We start from the raw sequence: 23,806 nt of genomic DNA, 5'->3' as shown, positions 1-23,806 counted from the left end.
ATTTCTTGACTTGTGTCCCATTCAAATCTGCTCAATAATGCCCTGTGCTCCCTCCTGGTCTTGCAGGGTCACCTCCCTCCGCCAGACATGTCGTGCTACAGCCCCTGCGCCTCTGCTGCCTGCGGCCCAGCCCCGCTCGCCAACAGCTGCAACGAGCCCTGCGTCCTGCGCTGCGCCGACTCCAGCGTTGCCATCCAGCCCCCGGCCGTGCTGGTGACCCTGCCGGGCCCCATCCTCAGCTCCTTCCCTCAGAGCACAGCCGTGGGATCCAGCGCCTCAGCTGCCGTGGGCAGCTCTCTCAGCGGTAGCGGTGTGCCCATCGCTTCTGGGGGCTTTGGCTGGTCCGGTGTGGGCCGTGGGCGCTGTGGGGCTCTGGGACAGGGCAACTTCTGGTGCTGAAGTCCGTGCATTGCCTTCCCGTGCTGGAGCACCAGGAGCCTCGACCAAAGCCCTGCAGCCAGCCCTGACACCGCGGCCACGCCATGCAGAGGAGCCCAGATCCCAGCGCTCCGCCGGGACGAAGGGGCCAGCGCTGGCCTTCCCTCTCTTCCCAGCAAGACTCGCTCTTTCCCCCTCTTGCTCTGCTTTACCTTATGCTCCCCATGAAATACCTCCTCCTCACTTCCCTGGCAATGGCTCTAGGTGGTACAGGATGGCCAGAGCCTTGAAGGGCACTTGGAAAAGAAGCATCCCTGGCGGGGAGGAGTTCCTTCAGGTGGCAGCACTTCTCTGAGCTTCACTCAGCCTCCAAAGTGCATTGCTCAAGCTCTCGCCTTTCCCATTTTCCTTTGGTTTTCTCATTAAAGACATTGAGCATCAGCTTTGCAAGAGAGTCCTGTTTCATTCTCCCCTTGTCTCCCATGCCAACCAGCTGAGTCTCCACAAGAGTTCCTGCCTTGGAAAAACTACAGCTTTCTTTGTGGTTCCCTCCCCTCCAGCATTTTGACGGCACCACACAGCTTGGTGCCGTCGGCAAACTGGCTGAGGATGCACTCTATCCCATTGTCCATGTCGCCAACAAAGGTGTTGAACAGGGCTGGGCCCAACACGGAACCTTGAGGAACGCCACTCATCAACGGTCTGCACTTGGACATTGAGACATTGACCACAACTCTCTGAGTGCGGCCATCCAGGCAGTTCCCTATCCAGCGAGTGGTCCACCCATCAAAGCCCTGCCTCTCCAGTTTAGAGAGAAGCATGTTGTGCGGGACAGTGTCAAATGCCTTGCACAAGCCCAGGTAGATGATGTCAGTTGCTCGTCCCTTGTCCACCGATGCTGTAGCCCCATCAGAGAAGGCCACCAGACTGGTCAGGCACGATCTGCCCTTAGTGAAGCAAAGTTGGCTCTCACCAATCACCTCCTTGTTCTCCATGTGCCTCAGCATAGTTTCCAGGAGAATCTGATCCATGCCTACGACTCCCAGGCACCTGGGGCCTGTGTTTGGAAATCACTTCCAGCATGTTTAGCTCTATTATCCTCAAAGGGCTTGAGGAGAGACTGAGCATCCTTGTGAGCTCCCTGGATCTTCCTTCTTTCCCTTCTTGTTCCTCTTGCCTCTGTGCAGACAGAAGAGGTTGAGGTGTGTCCTGAGCCACTTCAAAACCCTGCAAGTTCTTTTGAGGCAACTGTCATGTCAAAACAAAGGCTTAGTTGGAGATACACATGGAGCAGCTGACAGTCGGAAACTCTGAGCCATTGTTGGCCTGACCAACGAGGATGGGATTTGAACCCATGCGTGCAGAGCACAATGGATTAGCAGTCCATCGCCTTCACCACTCGGCCACCTCGTCAGCATGCAGCTAACGCTCCTGCTCCTGCTGCCGCTGCTGCTACCACTGCTCCTACTGCTGCTTCTCCTGCTCCTGTTTGTCCTGCTCCGGATGCCTACACTGTTCTATTCTGTTTATCCTTGTTTGACATGGGAGAGAAGGATTCAGACTCAGCGTCTGCCCATTTTACGAGTGCTCTGCTCTCTCAACATCTGGAAGGAGCTTTGAAAAACAGGTCTCAGCATTCACATCAAAAAATGACTGAACAGCAGAGCCTGATGATCCTTCCTGGGAACAAAGACGGGAGAGTGACCCTGCACTGACTCAGTGCCAGCAAAGGACTTGAGCCTGACCTTGAGATTGTCACCAGCCACATTCCCCTCACATTCTGGAACTCCTATGGGCGGCAGGCACTCGCACTCGACTGGTGCACTTCAACAGGGACATCCAATAGAGAATGTGGGCTTGCTTCTGAGTTTGTTTTGTGGCTTTTTAGCTGTGTCGATGAGCAACGGGAATCCTTTCACTAGAGCTCTGGCCCTAAACTGGCCGTATGTCCACTGCTATGGGATGTCAGGGCTGAAAGATGAGGCTCTTGCAAACCCCAGAACCACAGAGAAAGCTGTAATTTTTCCAAGGGAGGAACTCTTGTGGAGACTCAGCTTGTTGGGGTGGAAGAAGAGGGGAGAATGAAACACGACTCTCTTGCAAAGCTGATGCTCAATGTCTTTAATGAGAAAACCAAAGGAAAATGGGAAAGGCGAGAGCCTGAGCAATGCACTTTGGAGGCTGAGTGAAGCTCAGAGAAGTGCTGCCACCTGAAGGAACTCCTCCCCGCCAGGGATGCTTCTTTTCCAAGTGCCCTTCAAGGCTCTGGCCATCCTGTACCACCTAGAGCCATTGCCAGGGAAGTGAGGAGGAGGTATTTCATGGGGAGCATAAGGTAAAGCAGAGCAAGAGGGGGAAAGAGCGAGTCTTGCTGGGAAGAGAGGGAAGGCCAGCGCTGGCCCCTTCGTCCCGGCGGAGCGCTGGGATCTGGGCTCCTCTGCATGGCGTGGCCGCGGTGTCAGGGCTGGCTGCAGGGCTTTGGTCGAGGCTCCTGGTGCTCCAGCACGGGAAGGCAATGCACGGGTTCAGCATAAGAAGTTGCCCCGTCCCAGAGCCCCGCAGAGCCCACGGCCCACACCGGACCAGCCAAAGCCCCCAGAAGCGATGGGCACACCGCTACCGCTGAGAGAGCTGCCCACGGCAGCCGAGGCGCTGGATCCCACGGCTGTGCTCTGAGGGAAGGAGCTGAGGATGGGGCCCGGCAGGGTCACCAGCACGGCCGGGGGCTGGATGGCAACGCTGGAGTCGGCGCAGCGCAGGACGCAGGGCTCGTTGCAGCTGTTGGCGAGCGGGGCTGGGCCGCAGGCAGCAGAGGCGCAGGGGCTGTAGCACGACATGTCTGGCGGAGGGAGGTGGCCCTGCAAGACCGGGAGGGAGCAGAGGACATGAGGTATCTCAGGCCCTTTCAGACCCCCAGCGTGGCTCCTGTGACAATGCGCAGGGCCTGAGCAGGGCCAGGTCTCCCTGCAAATCTCCTTTCCATGCCCAGAGCGACCAAGGCAGGCGGCTGCGCTGTGCGTGCGGGAGGAAGCTGCTGGTGACCGGTCAGACAGCACTGGTCGTCTGGCCTCAGAGTGCAGCAGAGCCACTGCTCCACAAGAGCCCCAGTGACTCCCTCTGGGAAGGGGACAAACCTTCCCCCTTCCCTCAGCAGCTCACCTGCCATGAGGTGAAGCACAGTGTACTTCCAAGGCTGGAGCACGTGTCAGAAGGACCCCGCAGAGAAGGGAAGCAGCCCCCTGGCAGAAATCCCACCAGCAGGAAGAGAAGCAGTGAGTTCAGACTTACCGAGTTCCCGCTGGAGAGCAAGGGAAGAGATGTGGATGGAAGGGCCTGGAGTGGCACAGGCTTTTTATACGGTGAGCCCAGGAGACCTGGAACACACCTTCTCTGTGAAGCACGTTCGCAAACAGCAATTTGAGGCTTGCAAAGCACAGCCAAGAGATGAAGAAATTGTCTCTTTCATCTGAAAGGTTTGGCTGGCATTTCCCCATTGGGTGAGAGCAGGGTGATGCCTTAGATGCTGACTCCTCAAAGCAATGGTCATCTGAGGTCCCACACCACATCCCAGGAGAGGGTTCCAGTAGCTCCAGGCACTGTGTGTGGGTTGTGCACATCCTTGCTGGGGAACATGACTACCACTCTCAATCAGGCCTTCAGCTGTGCAGTGCTCCTGATGGTGGCCACTCACGTGGGTCTCCGGTGGAAGGGCTGAGGCTGACCCTGAGGAACACCAGGCCTCTCAGGGCCATGGAAAGGCCCAGCAATCAGCCGAGCGTCAGCTGGATGCCAGTCTGCCTGAGGGACACAGAAAGGAGGGGAATCAAGTCCCCAGCGGGAGTTGGGAGGTGAAGGCCAAAGAAGGGCCCTCTGTGAGCTGGAGAGAAGCACCACTGTGTGACGGCACGGGGGCACGGGGACCATTCCTAGAGGTGGCCAGGTAGTTCTGTGGTGGCCTCAAAACAAAGCAGAAAAGTAGCAGGTGTTGTTCACTGGAAATCTGCCACTTGTCAATCTGAAAATTCTCCTTCTCAAAGCGGGTAGTCATCCCCAAGGGTGCAAGGTCAAAGTGGCTGAGGAGTAAACTCAATGGCATTTGACCGAGGGCGCTTTTCACTTTCGGTTGCCTTGCCAGCGCTGGGAAGGACATGTCCTCTTGTGGCTGCAGTTCAAAGCAGCAGGCATCTTGCGGAGCAAGGACGGGGCTGTGCTGTCCGCTTCCTGCCCTCAGGTGTTACCACAGACCTGCTGAGGCAGGTGGACGCGTGTGCCCTCTCCCGCTGCCTCCGCTTTGCTCAGGCGCAGCAAACGCCAGGCTCCTCGTGCGGTGGAGGAATGGCTCCCCAGCCCTCCCACGTCCAGCAGCGGGGCAGGATGGCAGCCTAGGAGGAGAGCAGCCCAGCCATGGTGCTCGCTGCCTGACTCACAGGTGACTCCAAGGTGGTCAGCTGGTGCCACCTTGCAATTAAAGGGCCCTGAACATGCAAATGCGTCCCTGAGCCAGGGAAACCAAGCCAGACCCTCTGGGTCAAGGACCTCAACAAGTCACCTGGCAGTGATGCAAAGATGAGTGTTGTTTGGGATGAGTAAGGAGTAAAGGCAAGGGCTGTGCAGTTCCCAAAGCAAACACTCTGCCCTTTGCTGACGGAAGCCAACAGTGGGACTGCTGGGCTCCCTTTGCACGGCTGCAAAGTGTGCGCATCACCGAGGCGCGAGGGGATCCGAGATGGGCCACCGAATAGCCTGATCTGCTCCAGCAATGGCGTGCTGTCCCCAAGGAGGGTCTTGTTTGACCATCACATGTGAGTGTTGGCTGTGCTCACCAGGAAGGGCAGGACACACATGACCTGAATCTACTGCCAGGCTTCGGCAGCAACTGCAACGAGACCTCAAACGAGCGTTGGTCTGCAGATGAAAGCTCATTGCTATCAACAAAGTCACCTCCATGCTACCCAGCATGAAAAGGGAGCCAAGCATTTCAGGCCAAGGAGGCATGTCTTTCATCTGCCAGCACAGCTTTGAGAACCCAAAATTGCTATTTCTCAACACGCTTCACCTTTGTGTCATTTTCCAGCTCCCCTGGGGCTCTGGGCAGCAGTATAAAAGCGTGCCCAACTCCCAGATCCTCCATCCTCTCCTCGAGCCTTCCTCTGCTCTGTGAAGTCGGTAAGTCTCAGTTCATTTTGCCTCTTGTCTCCCTGGTTGGCAGGACAGGTTTTATGGAGAGGGCTGCATGCATTTTGCCTCCATGACAGGACAAGAGCAGGGGTGTCGAGGGTGGTGTAGGAGAAGGAGATCCATTTGGCTGAGTGAACAGATTGATGGTGGTACAAGGGCTGAGGACCAGGAAGTACAGAGCCTGATGCCAAGAAGAGGGAGCCTTTGGTCTGCAGTAAAATCTTTCCCTGACTAAGGCCACAGCAGCAGGGTAGTGTCTCAACCCATCTGAAAAACTCTGGCATCCATTGTCCCATGCTAGGAGGGGGCTTCCTGAGCACCCTTTCTCGGGTGCCACCCCTACCAAATTTTGAAGGGCAGCCTTCAAGGCTGAGCAGAAGGGTAGCTGTGAAGAACACTGGCAGGCTGCAGACGTACGAAGGGGAATGGAGCAACTGGAGGTAGCAGAGTGCCTGCGTGGGGCAGGCATGCCTGGGAGCGGCAAGTTGCGCTGAGGTATGGGCTGCAAAGGAGCTTGACTTGGACAAGGGGAGCTTTCTTGCATTTGGATGGACCCTTATGCCTTGGAGAATGTTTACCAGGGGGGACCCTGCATTTATGGAGCCGTTGCAAGTAGCTCTGGCCAGGTTAGCTTGTAGGTCCGTGTGGGTGAGACAGCCCAGGGGAGTGAGAAAAGAGCTCTGTGCTGCTGGACACAGATTTCTTGACTTGTGTCCCATTCAAATCTGCTCAATAATGCCCTGTGCTCCCTCCTGGTCTTGCAGGGTCACCTCCCTCCGCCAGACATGTCGTGCTACAGCCCCTGCGCCTCTGCTGCCTGCGGCCCAGCCCCGCTCGCCAACAGCTGCAACGAGCCCTGCGTCCTGCGCTGCGCCGACTCCAGCGTTGCCATCCAGCCCCCGGCCGTGCTGGTGACCCTGCCGGGCCCCATCCTCAGCTCCTTCCCTCAGAGCACAGCCGTGGGATCCAGCGCCTCGGCTGCCGTGGGCAGCTCTCTCAGCGCTAGCGGTGTGCCCATCGCTTCTGGGGGCTTTGGCTGGTCCGGTGTGGGCCGTGGGCGCTGTGGGGCTCTGGGACAGGGCAACTTCTGGTGCTGAAGCCCGTGCATTGCCTTCCCGTGCTGGAGCACCAGGAGCCTCGACAGAAGCCCTGCAGCCAGCCCTGACACCGCGGCCACGCCATGCAGAGGAGCCCAGATCCCAGCGCTCCACTGGGAGGAAGGGGCCAGCGCTGGCCTTCCCTCTCTTCCCAGCAAGTCTCCCTCTTTCCCCCTCTTGCTCTGCTTTACCTTATGCTCCCCATGAAACACCTCCTCCTCCCTTCCCTGGCAATGGCTCTAGGTGGTACAGGATGGCCAGAGCCTTGAAGGGCACTTGGAAAAGAAGCATCCCTGGCGGGGAGGAGTTCCTTCAGGTGGCAGCACTTCCCTGAGCTTCACTCAGCCTCCAAAGTGCATTGCTCAAGCTCTCGCCTTTCCCATTTTCCTTTGGCTTTCTCATTAAAGACATTGAGCATCAGCTTTGCAAGAGAGTCGTGTTTCATTCTTCCTGCTGCTCCCATCACAGCCAGCTGAGTCTCCACAAGAGTTCCTCCCTTGGAAAAATTATGGCTTTTTCTGTGGTTCTGGGGTTTGCAAGAGCCTCCTCTTTCAGCCCTGACATCCCATAGCAATGGACATAGGGCCAGTTTAGGGCCAGAGCTCTAGTGAAAGGATCCCCATTACTCAACGACACAGCTTAAAAGCCACAAAACAAACTCAGAAGCAAGCCCACATTCTCTATTGCATGTCCCTGTTGAAGTGCACCAGTCGAGTGCGAGTGCCTGCCGCCCATAGGAGTTCCAGAATGTGAGGGGAATGTGGCTGGTGACAATCTCAAGGTCAGGCTCAAGTCCTTTGCTGGCACTGAGTCAGTGCAGGGTCACTCTCCCGTCTTTGTTCCCAGGAAGGATCATCAGGCTCTGCTGTTCAGTCATTTTTTGATGTGAATGCTGAGACCTGTTTTTCAAAGCTCCTTCCAGATGTTGAGAGAGCAGAGCACTCCCAAGAGGGCAAATGCCAAACCTGAATCCTTCTCTCCCATGTCAAACAAGGATAAACAGAATAGAAGAGTGTAGGCATCCGGAGCAGGACAAGCAGGATGAGCAGCAGTGGGATCAGCGGGAGCAGGGGTAGCGGCAGCGGAAGCAGGAGCAGGAGCGTTAGCTGCATGCTGACGAGGTGGCCGAGTGGTGAAGGCGATGGACTGCTAATCCATTGTGCTCTGCACGCATGGGTTCGAATCCCATCCTCGTCGGTCAGGCCAACAATGGCTCAGAGTTTCCGACTGTCAGCAGCTCCACATGTATCTCCAACTAAGCCTTTGTTTTGACATGACAGTTGCCTCAAAAGAACTTGCAGGGTTTTGAAGTGGCTCAGGACACACCTCAACCTCTTCTGTCTACACAGAGGCAAGAGGAACAAGAAGGGAAAGAAGGAAGATCCAGGGAGCTCACAAGGATGCTAAGCCTCAAGCCCTTGGAAGACAATACAGCAAAACATGCTGGAAGTGATTTCCAAACACAGGTGGCAGGAGGCAACGAGTAGTAAGCATGGATTTACAAAGGAGGAATCCTGCTAAACCTGTGCTTTGGACAGCCCAGTTGGATCCCTTTCTGTTTCCTGGCTGCTGAACCCAGGAGCCCAGCACAGCTGCGGCTGCCACAGCTCCATGCCCCAGGGCCCAGCCGGCAGTGAGGCAGAGCGTGCCTCCCAGGAGGAGCACGCACACAAACCCATCTACACCAGCCATACACACATGGCCGACCACACCAATCAACCCAGGCAGAAACACTCAGCACTCAACAAAGGGCACCGAGAGCCTTGTCCACCTCCCCTTTCTGCCTGATGTCGATGAAGGTCTGTGAGTGGGGAAGTGGTCCACACATGTACAACGAGGATCCCTCCATCAGCTGGCCTGAAACACCCTCTCTACCCTGTAGTTCCTCCTCCAAAACATCCCCTACTGACTCTCATGCTGTCCTGTGATGCTCTTCTGCTGCCCTCACCACAGTTTTCCAGTGTGTAAAGGCCACTGCAAAGAGGACCAAGACTCTGAACAAAAAGCCACATGGAGAGGACGGGAGCAATCGGGAGAGGTTTGATCTTTTTTTGTACTGAAAAACATGATTCATTGCAACAGCCGCCCCAGAGACCTTGTAGAGTGCCCACGACAGGAGGTTTTCGAGAGGCCATTGCACGTGGTGATAGATAATGTCATCTAGGCTCTCTGCCCACAAAAGCCTGTACCAGATGATCGTTTGAGGTCCATGCCAATAAGCGAGACACTACGATACTATGAATATCAGGCTTCTGTCTTATTTAGTTTGAAGCTTTTGAGGTGTGTCGATGAGTAATGGGCTCCTGTCAGTAGACCTCTCACAGAAACAGGTCTTGTCTCCATTGCTATGGGATGTCAGGGCTGAAAGATGAGGCTCTCGCAAACCCCAGAACCACAGAAAAAGCCATAGTATTACCAAGGCAGGAACTCTTATGGAGACTCAGCTGGCGGGCATGGGAGACGAGGGGAGAATGAAACACGACTCTCTTGCATAGCTAATGCTCAGTATCTTTAATGAGAAAACCAAAAGAAAATGGGAAAGGCGAAAGCTTGAGCAATGCACTTTGGAGGCTGAGTGAAGCTCAGGGAAGTGCTGCCACCTGAAGGAACTCCTCCCCGCCAGGAATGCTTCTTTTCCAAGTGCCCTTCAAGGCTCTGGCCATCCTGTACCACCTAGAGCCATTGCCAGGGAAGGGAGGAGGAGGTGTTTCATGGGGAGCATAAGGTAAAGCAGAGCAAGAGGGGGAAAGAGCGAGTCTTGCTGGGAAGAGACAGAAGGCCAGCGCTGGCCCCTTCCTCCAAGCAGAGAGCTAGCAGCTGGGCTCCTCTGCATGGCGTGGCTGCGGTGTCAGGGCTGGCTGCAGGGCTTTGGTCGAGGCTCCTGGTGCTCCAGCACAGGCAGGCAATGCACGGGCTTCAGCATCAGAAGTTGCCGCGTCCCAGAGCCCCGCAGAGCCCACGGCCCACACCGGACCAGCCAAAGCCCCCAGAAGCAATGGGCACACCGCTACCGCTGAGAGAGCTGCCCACGGCAGCCGAGGCGCTGGATCCCACGGCTGTGCTCTGAGGGAAGGAGCTGAGGATGGGGCCCGGCAGGGTCACCAGCACGGCCGGGGGCTGGATGGCAACGCTGGAGTCGGCGCAGCGCAGGACGCAGGGCTCGTTGCAGCTGTTGGCGAGCGGGGCTGGGCCACAGGCAGCAGAGGCGCAGGGGCTGTAGCACGACATGTCTGGCGGAGGGAGGTGGCCCTGCAAGATCGGGAGGGAGCACAGGACATGAGCTGTCTCAGGCCCTTTCAGACCCCCAGCGTGGCTCCTGTGACAATGCGCAGGGCCTGAGCAGGGCCAGGTCTCCCTGCAAATCTCCTTTCCATGCCCAGAGCGACCAAGGCAGGCGGCTGCGCTGTGCGTGCGGGAGGAAGCTGCTGGTGACCGGTCAGACAGCACTGGTCATCTGGCCTCAGAGTGCAGCAGAGCCACTGCTCCACAAGAGCCCCAGTGACTCCCTCTGGGAAGGGGACAAAGCCTTCCCCCTTCCCTCAGCAGCTCACCTGCCACGAGGTGAAGCACAGTGTACTTCCAAGGCTGGAGCACGTGTCAGAAGGACCCCGCAGAGAAGGGAAGCAGCCCCCTGGCAGAAATCCCACCAGCAGGAAGAGAAGCAGTGAGTTCAGACTTACCGAGTTCCCGCTGGAGAGCAAGGGAAGAGGTGTGGATGGAAGGGCCTGGAGTGGCACAGGCTTTTTATACGGTGAGCCCAGGAGACCTGGAACACACCTTCTCTGTGAAGCACGTTCGCAAACAGCAATTTGAGGCTTGCAAAGCACAGCCAAGAGATGAAGAAATTGTCTCTTTCATCTGAAAGGTTTGGCTGGCATTTCCCCATTGGGTTAGAGCAGGGTGATGCCTTAGATGCTGACTCCTCAAAGCAATGGTCATCTGAGGTCCCACACCACATCCCAGGAGAGGGTTCCAGTAGCTCCAGGCGCTGTGTGTGGGTTGTGCACATCCTTGCTGGGGAACATGACTACCACTCTCAATCAGGCCTTCAGCTGTGCAGTGCTCCTGATGGCGGCCACTCACGCGGGTCTCTGGTGGAAGGGCTGAGGCTGACTCTGAGGAACACCAGGCCTCTCAGGGCCATGGAAAGGCCCAGCAATCAGCCGAGCGTCAGCTGGATGCCAGTCTGCCTGAGGGACACAGAAAGGAGGGGAATCAAGTCCCCAGCGGGAGTTGGGAGGTGAAGGCCAAAGAAGGGTCCTCTGTGAGCTGGAGAGAAGCGCCACTGTGTGACGGCACGGGCGCACGGGGACCATTCCTAGAGGTGGCCAGGTAGCTCTGTGGTGGCCTCAAAACAAAGCAGAAAAGTAGCAGGTGTTGTTCACTGGAAATCTGCCACTTGTCATACTGAAAATTCTCCTTCTCAAAGCGGGTAGTCATCCCCAAGGGTGCAAGGTCAAAGTGGCTGAGGAGTAAACTCAATGGCATTTGACCGAGGGTGCTTTTCACTTTTGGTTGCCTTGCCAGCGCTGGGAAGGACATGTCCTCTTGTGGCTGCAGTTCAAAGCAGCAGGCATCTTGCGGAGCAAGGACGGGGCTGTGCTGTCCGCTTCCTGCCCTCAGGTGTTACCACAGACCTGCTGAGGCAGGTGGACGCGTGTGCCCTCTCCCGCTGCCTCCGCTTTGCTCAGGCGCAGCAAACGCCAGGCTCCTCGTGCGGTGGAGGAATGGCTCCCCAGCCCTCCCACGTCCAGCAGCGGGGCAGGATGGCAGCCAAGGAGGAGAGCAGCCCAGCCATGGTGCTCGCTGCCTGCTGTCGCAGAGCTGTGGCAGGCTGTGTCATGCTCCTGTCTGGTGCAAAGGAGGATATGTGAGGAGCAGAGCATCTTTTTGGCCCCAGCCATAGGGCGAGTTGTCCCATTTTGGGAGTTTCCCTCAGGGCAGGTTCCTGCTGGTAGATTCCTCCACCGAGATTGCTGTGGGCAACTTGGGACCCTTGTGTGGGGCTGTATGATGTCCCAAAGGGCCACATCTCAGGACTTTGGGGTCTGGAAGAGATAGGCAGCCACATCCCAGCCATTCAGTTCAGGATACGCTGGAGGTGGAGGGCCTCGCAAGTTCCTCACAGACCCTCAGAGCCTGGGACCTGTTTCTGCCTGTACCGAGGGAGCAGTTTCCTGTGTGCGCTGTGGCACTGGCTCAGCAGTCCCAGCAGGATGACACACACATTGGTCTGTCTAAAAGCAGGCTCCTCGCACCCTGGGCACATCAGGGCAACACCGCTGCAGTTTGGTCTGTGCTCCAGAAATGCCGGGAAGTGGGACAGCCAGAGCACATGCGTGCTGTCCTCCTTTGGCTGCTGTTTCACCAAGGAGCATGGCAGGATTTCAAGGAGTCACCAAGCCGTTGGGCAAGACGCTCACGGCCATGACAACACTGTACAAAAAGCTGCACTTGTGTAGAAATGCGGACGTGAGGTTGCACCTGGAGTGCTCTGCACGTCTGGATCCATTTCCCGCAGAGCCCCTGATGCCAGTGCACGGGTGTTTGGCGGCCAGGTAGAGCAGAGGTGTCTCACGGTGCCTCAGAACTTTTGGGTGACTCACAGGTGACTCCAAGGTGGTCTGCTGGCACCACCTTGCAATTAAAGGGCACTGAACTTGACAACCCATCCCTGAGCCAGGAAAAACAAGCCAGACCCTCTGGGTCAGGGACCTCAACAAGTCACCCGGCAGTCATGCAAAGATATTTGGGATGACTGCGCCAAAGCAAACAGGTCCACTTGGTGATGGCTCACTTTGAGGCATGAGTCAGCAGGCTCCTCCATCGCTCTCCAGGGCCACGCTGAGCCATCGCTTCTCCTCAGGAGAGTAAGGAGTAAAGGCAAGGGCTGTGCGGTTCCCAAAGCAAACACTCTGCCCTTTGCTGACGGAAGCCAACAGTGGGACTGCTGGGCTCCCTTTGCACAGCTGCAAAGTGTGCGCATCACCGAGGCGCGAGGGGATCCGAGATCAGCCACCGAATAGCCTGATCTGCTCCAGCAATGGCATGCTGTCCCCAAGGAGGGTCTTGTTTGACCATCACATGTGAGTGTTGGCTGTGCTCACCAGGAAGGGCAGGACACACACAACACCTCCTCATGACCTGAATCTACTGCCAGGCTTCGGCAGCAACCGCAACGAGACCTCAGACGAGCGTTGGTCTGCAGATGAAAGCTCATTGCTATCGACAAAGTCACCTCCATGCTACCCAGCATGAAAAGGGAGCCAAGCATTTCAGGCCAAGGAGGCATGTCTTTCATCTGCCAGCACAGCTCTGAGAACCCAAAATTGCTATTTCTCAACACGCTTCACCTTTGTGTCATTTTCCAGCTCCCCTGGGGCTCTGGGCAGCAGTATAAAAGCGTGCCCAACTCCCAGATCCTCCATCCTCTCCTCGAGCCTTCCTCTGCTCTGTGAAGTCGGTAAGTCTCAGTTCATTTTGCCTCTTGTCTCCTCGGTTGGCAGGACAGGTTTTATGGAGAGGGCTGCATGCATTTTGCCTCCATGACAGGACAAGAGCAGGGTTGTCGAGGGTGGCGTAGGAAAAGAAGATCCATTTGGCTGAGTGAACAGATTGATGGTGGTACAAGGGCTGAGGACCAGGAAGTACAGAGCCTGATGCCAAGAAGAGGGAGCCTTTGGTCTGCAGTAAAATCTTTCCCTGACTAAGGCCACAGCAGCAGGGCAGTGCTCAACCTGTCTGGAAAGCCTGGCATCCGTTGCCCGATGCTAGGTGCCCCATGCTAGGCACCGTTTCCTAGGTGCCATCCATACCAAATTTTGAAGGGCAGCCTTCAAGGCTGAGCAGAAGGGTAGCTGTGAAGAACACTGGCAGGCTGCAGACGTACGAAGGGGAATGGAGCAACTGGAGGTAGCAGAGTGTCTGTGTGGGGCAGGCATGCCTGGGAGCGGCAAGTTGGGCTCAGGGATGGCCTGCGAAGGAGCTTGACTCGGACAAGGGGAGCTTCCTTGCATTTGGATAGACACTTATGCCTTGGAGGATGTTTACCAGGGGGACTCTGCATTTTATGGGGCAGTTGCAAGTAGCTCTGGCCAGGTTAGCTTGTAGGTCCGTGTGGGTGAGACAGCCCAGGGGAGTGAGAAAAGAGCTCTGTGCTGCTGGACACAGAGTTCTTGACTCGTGTCCCATTCAAATCTGCTCAATAATGCCCTGTGCTCCCTCCTGGTCTTGCAGGGCCACCTCCCTCCGCCAGACATGTCGTGCTACAGCCCCTGCGCGTCTGCTGCCTGCGGCCCAGCCCCGCTCGCCAACAGCTGCAACGAGCCCTGCGTCCTGCGCTGCGCCGACTCCAGCGTTGCCATCCAGCCCCCGGCCGTGCTGGTGACCCTGCCGGGCCCCATCCTCAGCTCCTTCCCTCAGAGCACAGCCGTGGGATCCAGCGCCTCGGCTGCCGTGGGCAGCTCTCTCAGCGGTAGTGGTGTGCCCATCGCTTCTGGGGGCTTTGGCTGGTCCGGTGTGGGCCGTGGGCGCTGCGGGGCTCTGGGACAGGGCAACTTCTGGTGCTGAAGCCCGTGCATTGCCTGCCCGTGCTGGAGCACCAGGAGCCTCGACCAAAGCCCTGCAGCCAGCCCTGACACCGCGGCCACGCCATGAAGAGGAGCCCAACTCCCAGTGCTCCGCCGGGACGAAGGCGCCCACGCTGGCCTTCCCTCTCTTCCCAGCAAGACTCACTCTTTCCCCCTCTTGCTCTGCTTTACCTTATGCTCCCCATGAAACACCTCCTCCTCACTTCCCTGTCAGTGGATCTAGTGGTACAGGATGGCCAGAGCCTTGAAGGGCACTTGGAAAAGAAGCATCCCTGGCGGGGAGGAGTTCCTTCAGGTGGCAGCACTTCTCTGAGCTTCACTGAGCATCCAAAGTGCATTGCTCAAGCTCTCGCCTTTCCCATTTTCCTTTGGTTTTCTCATTAAAGACATTGAGCATCAGCTTTGCAAGAGAGTCCTGTTTCATTCTCCCCCCGTCTCCCATGCCAACCAGCTGAGTCTCCACAAGAGTTCCTGCCTTGGAAAAACTACAGCTTTCTTTGTGGTTCCCTCCCCTCCAGCATTTTGACGGCACCACACAGCTTGGTGCCGTCGGCAAACTGGCTGAGGATGCACTCTATCCCATTGTCCATGTCGCCAACAAAGGTGTTGAACAGGGCTGGGCCCAACACGGAACCTTGAGGAACGCCACTCATCAACGGTCTGCACTTGGACATTGAGACATTGACCACAACTCTCTGAGTGCGGCCATCCAGGCAGTTCCCTATCCAGCGAGTGGTCCACCCATCAAAGCCCTGCCTCTCCAGTTTAGAGAGAAGCATGTTGTGCGGGACAGTGTCAAATGCCTTGCACAAGCCCAGGTAGATGATGTCAGTTGCTCATCCCTTGTCCACCGATGCTGTAGCCCCATCAGAGAAGACCACCAGACTGGTTAGGCACGATCTGCCCTTAGTGAAGCAAAGTTGGCTCTCACCAATCACCTCCTTGTTCTCCATGTGCCTCAGCATAGTTTCCAGGAGAATCTGATCCATGCCTACGACTCCCAGGCACCTGGGGCCTGTGTTTGGAAATCACTTCCAGCATGTTTAGCTCTATTATCCTCAAAGGGCTTGAGGAGAGACTGAGCATCCTTGTGAGCTCCCTGGATCTTCCTTCTTTCCCTTCTTGTTCCTCTTGCCTCTGTGCAGACAGAAGAGGTTGAGGTGTGTCCTGAGCCACTTCAAAACCCTGCAAGTTCTTTTGAGGCAACTGTCATGTCAAAACAAAGGCTTAGTTGGAGATACACATGGAGCAGCTGACAGTCGGAAACTCTGAGCCATTGTTGGCCTGACCAACGAGGATGGGATTTGAACCCATGCGTGCAGAGCACAATGGATTAGCAGTCCATCGCCTTCACCACTCGGCCACCTCGTCAGCATGCAGCTAATGCTCCTGCTCCTGCTGCCGCTGCTGCTACCACTGCTCCTACTGCTGCTTCTCCTGCTCCTGTTTGTCCTGCTCCGGATGCCTACACTGTTCTATTCTGTTTATCCTTGTTTGACATGGGAGAGAAGGATTCAGACCCAGCGTCTGCCCATTTTACGAGTGCTCTGCTCTCTCAACATCTGGAAGGAGCTTTGAAAAACAGGTCTCAGCATTCACATCAAAAAATGACTGAACAGCAGAGCCTGATGATCCTTCCTGGGAACAAAGACGGGAGAGTGACCCTGCACTGACTCAGTGCCAGCAAAGGACTTGAGCCTGACCTTGAGATTGTCACCAGCCACATTCCCCTCACATTCTGGAACTCCTATGGGCGGCAGGCACTCGCACTCGACTGGTGCACTTCAACAGGGACATCCAATAGAGAATGTGGGCTTGCTTCTGAGTTTGTTTTGTGGCTTTTTAGCTGTGTCGATGAGCAACGGGAATCCTTTCACTAGAGCTCTGGCCCTAAACTGGCCGTATGTCCACTGCTATGGGATGTCAGGGCTGAAAGATGAGGCTCTTGCAAACCCCAGAACCACAGAGAACGCCGTAATTTTTCCAAGGGAGGAACTCTTGTGCAGTCTCAGCTTGTTGGGGTGGAAGAAGAGGGGAGAATGAAACACGACTCTCTTGCAAAGCTGATGCTCAATGTCTTTAATGAGAAAACCAAAGGAAAATGGGAAAGGCGAGAGCCTGAGCAATGCACTTTGGAGGCTGAGTGAAGCTCAGAGAAGTGCTGCCACCTGAAGGAACTCCTCCCCGCCAGGGATGCTTCTTTTCCAAGTGCCCTTCAAGGCTCTGGCCATCCTGTACCACCTAGAGCCATTGCCAGGGAAGTGAGGAGGAGGTATTTCATGGGGAGCATAAGGTAAAGCAGAGCAAGAGGGGGAAAGAGTGAGTCTTGCTGGGAAGAGAGGGAAGGCCAGCGCTGGCCCCTTCGTCCCGGCGGAGCGCTGGGATCTGGGCTCCTCTGCATGGCGTGGCCGCGGTGTCAGGGCTGGCTGCAGGGCTTTGGTCGAGGCTCCTGGTGCTCCAGCACGGGAAGGCAATGCACAGGTTCAGCATAAGAAGTTGCCCCGTCCCAGAGCCCCGCAGAGCCCACGGCCCACACCGGACCAGCCAAAGCCCCCAGAAGCGATGGGCACACCGCTAGCGCTGAGAGAGCTGCCCACGGCAGCCGAGGCGCTGGATCCCACGGCTGTGCTCTGAGGGAAGGAGCTGAGGATGGGGCCCGGCAGGGTCACCAGCACGGCCGGGGGCTGGATGGCAACGCTGGAGTCGGCGCAGCGCAGGACGCAGGGCTCGTTGCAGCTGTTGGCGAGCGGGGCTGGGCCGCAGGCAGCAGACGCGCAGGGGCTGTAGCACGACATGTCTGGCAGAGGAAGGTGACCCTGCAAGACCGGGAGGGAGCAGAGGACATGAGGTATCTCAGGCCCTTTCAGACCCCCAGCGTGGCTCCTGTGACAATGCGCAGGGCCTGAGCAGGGCCAGGTCTCCCTGCAAATCTCCTTTCCATGCCCAGAGCGACCAAGGCAGGCGGCTGCGCTGTGCATGCAGGAGGAAGCTGCTGGTGACCGGTCAGACAGCACTGGTCGTCTGGCCTCAGAGTGCAGCAGAGCCACTGCTCCACAAGAGCCCCAGTGACTCCCTCTGGGAAGGGGACAAAGCCTTCCCCCTTCCCTCAGCAGCTCACCTGCCACGAGGTGAAGCACAGTGTACTTCCAAGGCTGGAGCACGTGTCAGAAGGACCCCGCAGAGAAGGGAAGCAGCCCCCTGGCAGAAATCCCACCAGCAGGAAGAGAAGCAGTGAGTTCAGACTTACCGAGTTCCCGCTGGAGAGCAAGGGAAGAGATGTGGATGGAAGGGCCTGGAGTGGCACAGGCTTTTTATACGGTGAGCCCAGGAGACCTGGAACACACCTTCTCTGTGAAGCACGTTCGCAAACAGCAATTTGAGGCTTGCAAAGCACAGCCAAGAGATGAAGAAATTGTCTCTTTCATCTGAAAGGTTTGGCTGGCATTTCCCCATTGGGTGAGAGCAGGGTGATGCCTTAGATGCTGACTCCTCAAAGCAATGGTCATCTGAGGTCCCACACCACATCCCAGGAGAGGGTTCCAGTAGCTCCAGGCGCTGTGTGTGGGTTGTGCACATCCTTGCTGGGGAACATGACTACCACTCTCAATCAGGCCTTCAGCTGTGCAGTGCTCCTGATGGCGGCCACTCACGCGGGTCTCTAGTGGAAGGGCTGAGGCTGACCCTGAGGAACACCAGGCCTCTCAGGGCCATGGAAGGGGCCAGCAATCAGCCGAGCGTCAGCTGGATGCCAGTCTGGCTGAGGGACACAGAAAGGAGGGGAATCAAGTCCCCAGCGGGAGTTCGGAGGTGAAGGCCAAAGAAGGGTCCTCTGTGAGCTGGAGAGAAGCGCCACTGTGTGACTGCACAGGGGCACGGGGACCATTCCTAGAGGTGGCCAGGTAGCTCTGTGGTGGCCTCAAAACAAAGCAGAAAAGTAGCAGGTGTTGTTCACTGGAAATCTGCCACTTGTCAATCTGAAAATTCTCCTTCTCAAAGCGGGTAGTCATCCCCAAGGGTGCAAGGTCAAAGTGGCTGAGGAGTAAACTCAATGGCATTTGACCGAGGGCGCTTTTCACTTTTGGTTGCCTTGCCAGCGCTGGGAAGGACATGTCCTCTTGTGGCTGCAGTTCAAAGCAGCAGGCATCTTGCGGAGCAAGGATGGGGCTGTGCTGTCCGCTTCCTGCCCTCAGGTGTTACCACAGACCTGCTGAGGCAGGTGGACGCGTGTGCCCTCTCCCGCTGCCTCCGCTGTGCTCAGGCACAGCAAACGCCAGGCTCCTCGTGCGGTGGAGGAATGGCTCCCCAGCCCTCCCACATCCAGCAGCGGGGCAGGATGGCAGCCAAGGAGGAGAGCAGCCCAGCCATGGTGCTCACTGCCTGCTGTCGCAGAGCTGTGGCAGGCTGTGTCATGCTCCTGTTTGGTGCAAAGGAGTATATGTGAGGAGCAGAGCATCTTTCTGGCCCCAGCCATAGGGCGAGTTGTCCCATTTTGGGAGTTTCCCTCAGGGCAGGTTCCTGCTGGTAGATTCCTCCACCGAGATTGCTGTGGGCAACTTGGGACCCTTGTGTGGGGCTGTATGATGTCCCAAAGGGCCACATCTCAGGACTTTGGGGTCTGGAAGAGATAGGCAGCCACATCCCAGCCATTCAGTTCAGGATACGCTGGAGGTGGAGGGCCTCGCAAGTTCCTCACAGACCCTCAGAGCCTGGGACCTGTTTCTGCCTGTACCGAGGGAGCAGTTTCCTGTGTGCGCTGTGGCACTGGCTCAGCAGTCCCAGCAGGATGACACACACATTGGTCTGTCTAAAAGCAGGCTCCTCGCACCCTGGGCACATCGGGGCAACACCGCTGCAGTTTGGTCTGTGCTCCAGAAATGCCGGGAAGTGGGACAGCCAGAGCACATGCGTGCTGTCCTCCTTTGGCTGCTGTTTCACCAAGGAGCATGGCAGGATTTCAAGGAGTCACCAAGCCGTTGGGCAAGACGCTCACGGCCATGACAACACTGTACAAAAAGCTGCACTTGTGTAGAAATGCGGACGTGAGGTTGCACCTGGAGTGCTCTGCACGTCTGGATCCATTTCCCGCAGAGCCCCTGATGCCAGTGCACGGGTGTTTGGCGGCCAGGTGGAGCAGAGGTGTCTCACGGTGCCTCAGAACTTTTGGGTGACTCACAGGTGACTCCAAGGTGGTCTGCTGGCACCACCTTGCAATTAAAGGGCACTGAACTTGACAACCCATCCCTGAGCCAGGAAAAACAAGCCAGACCCTCTGGGTCAGGGACCTCAACAAGTCACCCGGCAGTCATGCAAAGATATTTGGGATGACTGCGCCAAAGCAAACAGGTCCACTTGGTGATGGCTCACTTTGAGGCATGAGTCAGCAGGCTCCTCCATCGCTCTCCAGGGCCACGCTGAGCCATCGCTTCTCCTCAGGAGAGTAAGGAGTAAAGGCCAGGGCTGTGCGGTTCCCAAAGCAAACACTCTGCCCTTTGCTGACGGAAGCCAACAGCGGGACTGCTGGGCTCCCTTTGCACAGCTGCAAAGTGTGCGCATCACCGAGGCGCGAGGGGATCCGAGATCAGCCACCGAATAGCCTGATCTGCTCCAGCAATGGAGTGCTGTCCCCAAGGAGGGTCTTGTTTGACCATCACATGTGAGTGTTGGCTGTGCTCACCAGGAAGGGCAGGACACACACAACACCTCCTCATGACCTGAATCTACTGCCAGGCTTCGGCAGCAACCGCAACGAGACCTCAGACGAGCGTTGGTCTGCAGATGGAAGCTCATTGCTATCGACAAAGTCACCTCCATGCTACCCAGCATGAAAAGGGAGCCAAGCATTTCAGGCCAAGGAGGCATGTCTTTCATCTGCCAGCACAGCTCTGAGAACCCAAAATTGCTATTTCTCAACACGCTTCACATTTGTGTCATTTTCCAGCTCCCCTGAGGCTCTGGGCAGCAGTATAAAAGCGTGCCCAACTCCCAGATCCTCCATCCTCTCCTCGAGCCTTCCTCTGCTCTGTGAAGTCGGTAAGTCTCAGTTCATTTTGCCTCTTGTCTCCTCGGTTGGCAGGATAGGTTTTATGGAGAGGGCTGCATGCATTTTGCCTCCATGACAGGACAAGAGCAGGGTTGTCGAGGGTGGCGTAGGAAAAGAAGATCCATTTGGCTGAGTGAACAGATTGATGGTGGTACAAGGGCTGAGGACCAGGAAGTACAGAGCGTGATGCCAAGAAGAGGGAGCCTTTGGTCTGCAGTAAAATCTTTCCCTGACTAAGGCCACAGCAGCAGGACAGTGCTCAACCTGTCTGGAAAGCCTGGCATCCGTTGCCCGATGCTAGGTGCCCCATGCTAGGCACCGTTTCCTAGGTGCCATCCCTTCCAAATTTTGAAGGGCAGCCTTCAAGGCTGAGCAGAAGGGTAGCTGTGAAGAACACTGGCAGGCTGCAGACGTACGAAGGGGAATGGAGCAACTGGAGGTAGCAGAGTGCCTGTGTGGGGCAGGCATGCCTGGGAGCGGCAAGTTGGGCTCAGGGATGGCCTGCGAAGGAGCTTGACTCGGACAAGGGGAGCTTCCTTGCATTTGGATAGACACTTATGCCTTGGAGAATGTTTACCAGGGGGACTCTGCATTTTATGGGGCAGTTGCAAGTAGCTCTGGCCAGGTTAGCTTGTAGGTCCGTGTCGGTGAGACAGCCCAGGGGAGTGAGAAAAGAGCTCTGTCCTGCTGCACACAGAGTTCTTGACTCGTGTCCCATTCAAATCTGCTCAATAATGCCCTGTGCTCCCTCCTGGTCTTGCAGGGCCACCTCCCTCCGCCAGACATGTCGTGCTACAGCCCCTGCGCGTCTGCTGCCTGCGGCCCAGCCCCGCTCGCCAACAGCTGCAACGAGCCCTGCGTCCTGCGCTGCGCCGACTCCAGCGTTGCCATCCAGCCCCCGGCCGTGCTGGTGACCCTGCCGGGCCCCATCCTCAGCTCCTTCCCTCAGAGCACAGCCGTGGGATCCAGCGCCTCGGCTGCCGTGGGCAGCTCTCTCAGCGCTAGCGGTGTGCCCATCGCTTCTGGGGGCTTTGGCTGGTCCGGTGTGGGCCGTGGGCGCTGCGGGGCTCTGGGACAGGGCAACTTCTGGTGCTGAACCCGTGCATTGCCTTCCCGTGCTGGAGCACCAGGAGCCTCGACCAAAGCCCTGCAGCCAGCCCTGACACCACGGCCACGCCATGCAGAGGAGCCCAGATCCCAGCGCTCTGCCGGGAGGAAGGGGCCAGTGCTGGCCTTCCCTCTCTTTCCAGCAAGACTCACTCTTTCCCCCTCTTGCTCTGCTTTACCTTATGCTCCCCATGAAACACCTCCTCCTCACTTCCCTGGCAGTGGATCTAGTGGTACAGGATGGCCAGAGCCTTGAAGGGCACTTGGAAAAGAAGCATCCCTGGCGGGGAGGAGTTCCTTCAGGTGGCAGCACTTCTCTGAGCTTCACTCAGCCTCCAAAGTGCATTGCTCAGGCTCTCGCCTTTCCCATTTTCCTTTGGTTTTCTCATTAAAGACATTGAGCATCAGCTTTGCAAGAGAGTTGTGTTTCATTCTCCCCTTGTCTCCCATGCCCACCAGCTGAGTCTCCACAAGAGTTCCTGCCTTGGAAAAACTACAGCTTTCTTTGTGGTTCCCTCCCCTCCAGCATTTTGACGGCACCACACAGCTTGGTGCCGTCGGCAAACTGGCTGAGGATGCACTCTATCCCATTGTCCATGTCGCCAACAAAGGTGTTGAACAGGGCTGGGCCCAACACGGAACCGTGAGGAACGCCACTCATCAACGGTCTGCACTTGGACATTGAGACATTGACCACAACTCTCTGAGTGCGGCCATCCAGGCAGTTCCCTATCCACCGAGTGGTCCACCCATCAAAGCCCTGCCTCTCCAGTTTAGAGAGAAGCATGTTGTGCGGGACAGTGTCAAATGCATTGCACAAGCCCAGGTAGGTGATGTCAGTTGCTCATCCCTTGTCCACCGATGCTGTAGCCCCATCAGAGAAGGCCACCAGACTGGTCAGGCACGATCTGCCCTTAGTGAAGCAAAGTTGGCTCTCACCAATCACCTCCTTGTTCTCCATGTGCCTCAGCATAGTTTCCAGGAGAATCTGATCCATGCCTACGACTCCCAGGCACCTGGGGCCTGTGTTTGGAAATCACTTCCAGCATGTTTAGCTCTATTATCCTCAAAGGGCTTGAAGAGAGACTGAGCATCCTTGTGAGCTCCCTGGATCTTCCTTCTTTCCCTTCTTGTTCCTCTTGCCTCTGTGTAGACAGAAGAGGTTGAGGTGTGTCCTGAGCCACTTCAAAACCCTGCAAGTTCTTTTGAGGCAACTGTCATGTCAAAACAAAGGCTTAGTTGGAGATACACATGGAGCAGCTGACAGTCGGAAACTCTGAGCCATTGTTGGCCTGACCGACGAGGATGGGATTCGAACCCATGCGTGCAGAGCACAATGGATTAGCAGTCCATCGCCTTCACCACTCGGCCACCTCGTCAGCATGCAGCTAATACTCCTGCTCCTGCTGCCGCTGCTGCTCCCCCTGCTCCTACTGCTGCTTCTCCTGCTCCTGTTTGTCCTGCTCCGGATGCCTACACTGTTCTATTCTGTTTAAACTTTTTTGACATGGGAGAGAAGGATTCAGACTCAGCGTCTGCCCATTTTACGAGTGCTCTGCTCTCTCAACATCTGGAAGGAGCTTTGAGGAGCTTTGAAAAACAGGTCTCAGCATTCACATCAAAAAATGACTGAACAGCAGACCCCGATGATCCTTCCTGGGAACGAAGACGGGAGAGTGACCCTGCACTGACTCAGTGCCAGCAAAGGACTTGAGCCTGACCTTGAGATTGTCACCAGCCACATTCCCCTCAAATTCTCTAACTCCTATGGGCGGCAGCCACTCGCACTCGACTGGTGCACTTCAACAGGGACATCCAATAGAGAATGTGGGCTTGCTTCTGCGTTTGTTTTGTGGCTTTTTAGCTGTGTCGATGAGCAACGGGGATCCTTTCACTAGAGCTCTGGCCCTAAACTGGCCCTATGTCCATTGCTATGGGATGTCAGGGCTGAAAGATGAGGCTCTCTCAAACCCCAGAACCACAGAGAACGCCGTAATTTTTCCAAGGGAGGAACTCTTGTGCAGTCTCAACTTGTTGGGATGGAAGAAGAGGGGAGAATGAACCACGACTCTCTTGCAAAGCTGATGCTCATTGTCTTTAATGAGAAAACCAAAGGAAAATGGGAAAGGCGAAAGCCTGAGCAGTGCACTTTGGAGGCTGAGTGAAGCTCAGAGAAGTGCTGCCACCTGAAGGAACTCCTCCCCGCCAGGGATGCTTCTTTTCCAAGTGCCCTTCAAGGCTCTGGCCATCCTGTACCACTAGATCCACTGCCAGAGAAGTGAGGAGGAGGTATTTCATGGGAAGCATAAGGTAAAGCAGAGCAAGAGGGGGAAAGAGGGAGTCTTGCTGGGAAGAGAGGGAAGGCCAGCACTGGCCCCTTCCTCCCGGCGGAGCACTGGGAGTTGGGCTCCTCTGCA

The 23,806-nt window shown here is 56.6% G+C and overlaps 4 non-coding genes across 4 annotated transcripts; 1 reads left to right on the top strand and 3 right to left on the bottom strand.

Annotated features, from left to right (window-relative positions):
• Positions 1-1,709: 1,709 nt before the first annotated feature.
• Positions 1,710-1,791, bottom strand: TRNAS-GCU (transfer RNA serine (anticodon GCU)). Its single transcript has one exon. It is a non-coding gene; the product is annotated as a tRNA-Ser (tRNA).
• A 5,977-nt stretch (positions 1,792-7,768) lies between these two features.
• TRNAS-GCU (transfer RNA serine (anticodon GCU)) lies at positions 7,769-7,850 on the top strand. Its single transcript has one exon. It is a non-coding gene; the product is annotated as a tRNA-Ser (tRNA).
• A 7,681-nt stretch (positions 7,851-15,531) lies between these two features.
• TRNAS-GCU (transfer RNA serine (anticodon GCU)) lies at positions 15,532-15,613 on the bottom strand. Its single transcript has one exon. It is a non-coding gene; the product is annotated as a tRNA-Ser (tRNA).
• A 7,073-nt stretch (positions 15,614-22,686) lies between these two features.
• Positions 22,687-22,768, bottom strand: TRNAS-GCU (transfer RNA serine (anticodon GCU)). The gene has a single exon. It is a non-coding gene; the product is annotated as a tRNA-Ser (tRNA).
• Between the last annotated feature and the right edge of the window lie 1,038 nt (positions 22,769-23,806).

This window comes from Chlamydotis macqueenii, chromosome 18 (genome assembly GCF_036417535.1).
Source record: "Chlamydotis macqueenii isolate bChlMac1 chromosome 18, bChlMac1.mat, whole genome shotgun sequence".
NCBI classification, from domain to species: domain Eukaryota; kingdom Metazoa; phylum Chordata; class Aves; order Otidiformes; family Otididae; genus Chlamydotis; species Chlamydotis macqueenii.
The sequence above is the reverse complement of the archived record's forward strand: the minus strand, read 5'-3'. Positions and strand labels throughout refer to the sequence as shown.